This window comes from Nannospalax galili, unplaced genomic scaffold (assembly GCF_000622305.1).
Source record: "Nannospalax galili isolate Female #2095 unplaced genomic scaffold, S.galili_v1.0 scaffold841, whole genome shotgun sequence".
Classification (NCBI taxonomy): domain Eukaryota; kingdom Metazoa; phylum Chordata; class Mammalia; order Rodentia; family Spalacidae; genus Nannospalax; species Nannospalax galili.
The window spans coordinates 633,719-636,958 of NW_008345000.1; positions in this window are offsets into that span (position 1 = coordinate 633,719).

The window sequence follows — 3,240 nt, forward strand, 5'->3', positions numbered from 1 at the left end:
ATAAAAAACTTCAAAGGCTTGTTTCCCTAATCCATATTTCCCTATTCTTTCTTTCCGTGTTTCTTATACTCCCTGTAATTGTTCAAGTATACTTTGCTGTACTGACTTGTAGTAAAGGCACCAAGGTGGTCTGGATCTAGCTAACCTATCCATAAACTGTAGTGAGTACCATGAAACTTTCCATCCTTGAATATTTACCCATCTATTATTTCCTTCATAAACTCCTGTATGAGGAAGTGGTTCATCAGTGGGCTCTGGGATTCTAAACATGCTCTTTTTTCCCTTAAGGGGATGCTATAGCCTACCTCCCCCTAGCTTGTAGGCAATTTTAAAGTTTGTCTTAACTGTAGGCAGCAATTTTTTTTTAGTATTCCTTTGATCTCCTTGAGTTCAACTCTAGGGACTGAAGTGGGGGATTATTTACAAATGATTCGTCTTGCTGTAACTTATCTAGAATTTTCCAAGGTTGCCTATTTTTAGCTACTTTACTTATTGCTTGAAACAAGAGAGGAGCATTTGGAGGAAGTCTAATATCAGGAAACTGAGTTCCCAGGAAATCATCCGTATCTAGTCTCTCTTCAGGTGGGCCTAATGACCTGAGTAGGTACAAAGCAGTTCCTCTATGAGGAAAGAACATGAATAAAGACAGCAATGAAGACAGGAACTAAAGCAGAACAGCCAAGGACACAGCATGCTTTTTTAACACAGCCATTCTCCAGGAAGCATTCTTCCTTTGAAGTTTTCTCAGCCTCGACCCACGGAGAGTTCCTCAGCGGGTTCCACTGGAGGTGGCGTGACAGTCACAGAACAGACATGTGGATGAATACAATAGAGAACCCCCAGGTAAAGACACATAGACACAGCTGCCTACTCTTTGACAAAAGTGTAAAAAATATATACACTGGAGAAGACAGCCTCACTAGCAAATGGTGCTGGAAAAACTTCATATCCACTTGTAAAAGAATGAAACTAAATTCGTATCTCTCATCATGCATAAAAATCAATTCAAAATAAAATGAACATGTTAATGTAAGGCCTGAAACTGATAATTTCTTTAGAAATACATAGGTGAAACACTTCAAGATATAAGCATAGGCAAAGACTTTCTGAACTGAACTCCAGGAGCACAGGAAATAGCCCAAGAACTGACAAATGGGAGTGTGTGAAATTAAAAAGTTTCTTTACAACAAAGGAAGCAATCACTAGAGTGAAGAGGCAGCTGCCCTTGGGGTTCTCTGTGCATCTGCCAGCAGTTCTTGGGGGCTCGTCTGGGACTTAGAGACATGATTTCACCTCCCTCGTCCAGGTGAGAGCCTTGGGACACTGGGAGAGGTGACCTTGCCTGGTACCAGCAGATCATTGATCCACAGAGACTAGCACTCCTGGTTTGCCAGGGAAAGAACCCTGGGAGCCCAAAGGAACCTTGATCACACTTGATATGATACTAGTAGAAAAGGAGGTGTCTGTGTTATACTTTGTGGGAGATTTTCTTCCCAATACTACAAAGAAATGCTTACAGAGGTTCTTCAAGGATTAAATACTTTGTCCAATAAATTAACTAAAACTTCAGAAGTCAATGACCCTTTCTCTGACCTTGAGAGATAATTTGGGAAGTAATTATCTTCCCAAGTATTATTGGGAAGCATTATTTGTGAATTCAATGTTAACTCCTCTGGTCACAGTAATAGGCATCCTAATTTATTCAGTTACTGTATAAGTCCCTGTACCAGGGGCTTAATGTCAAAGGCTTATTGAGTCATCTATTCCAAACAGGTGCTACCTTCCTATAACAGCTCGTTACTCTAAGATGCCACAGGGAGAAAGCCAATGCCTCCTCTGTAAGTCTAAAGAAAAGGCTGTATAATGAAAGAAGGGAAAATTGTGAAAAATAGTGTGTACCTCCCGCCTTTCCTTTCAAGTTGAGTTTTACTATTATAAGGTAAATTTTTCAAGAGTCCGTCATCATCTGCCTTTTTTTGGCCTCTGGTTTGCTCTTCCTTAACAAGGGGCTATAAATTCTAAAGGACTCACAGACTAACTTTTGTCTAATAGCAAAGGATGCACTCAAAGTGCATCCTGCTCTCAATAGCTGCCTTTCGCTTATCAGCTTTGCCTTTTTAAAGCCAACTGTATAAAACCACAAATGTAAAAACAATTAAATCTTTTCTTTTAAAAAACATTTAAAAACTGTATGTTTGTCTTTCTCTTCAGCACTCATTATAAAACTGTTATAAAACTAGTTATCTACCTGTGTTCCAAGGAGCCAGCTCCTCCGAGGGGCGGGGCCTGCTGCAGAGAATTGACTGCGGAGAGTTAGCCACGGAGGGAGGGGCTTTTGGTGCCATCTTGGAACAGAAGTGGCAGGGGAATGGCCCTGGTGTCTCAGCCCCGTGGACTCGAGAGGGGACATTTACTGACCTGGGGTGAGCCTGCAGGCCCATGAGGCATGGGTGAAAGCTAACAGAGACTGTGGGCCGGGCGTAAAAGCAATCTGGAGCTGCTGGCTGCTGAGCCACAGAGTGGAACCGGGCACTGGGTGTTCACCTTTGTAAGTTACTCTATTCCTCCTACTCAGGATATAAACTATGAAAAATTCAGATAAAGATGTGGTTTGTCTACCCACATCAGGAGCATGGGACCCTAACAGAACTTGGGTGACACTACTGTGATGTTAATTATTACTTAACCTGTCCATTGTAATTTTTAGCATTATATTTTATTTTCTTATTCACAACCCCTAAACCGAGGTGATGCTCTTTAACCCTGAGAGGGTCCAAGTATCAAACAGGAAATGTGGTACAGACCTTCCCAGAACAAAGGAAAGGTAAGTGGCATGATCAGTGTCTGTGTGTGCATGCAGGATGCTGTTGCAGCTGTTTGGCATAAAACATCCAATCACAATTACCATTTAGGGGAGACAAAAAGACTAAAATATAATGGAGGGGGGCCTAGCAAAAAGTATAAAAGGTGGGGCTGGAGAGGGGGCTCAGTGGTTAAGAACAGTGGCTGCTCTTGCAGAGGACCCAGGCTCAGTTCCCAGCTAACATCTGTCGGTAACTCTGATCCAGGGAAGCTGATACCCTCTTCTGACCTCTGTGAGCATTGCATAGTGCAGGTGCACTCACATACAGGCAGGCAATACACTCATACACATAAAATAAAAATAATAAATAAAATGTTTTTAAAGTATGAATGGTAACACCCTGCTGTGCTTGGGGCTCAGCCCTCGGATGTGAATCC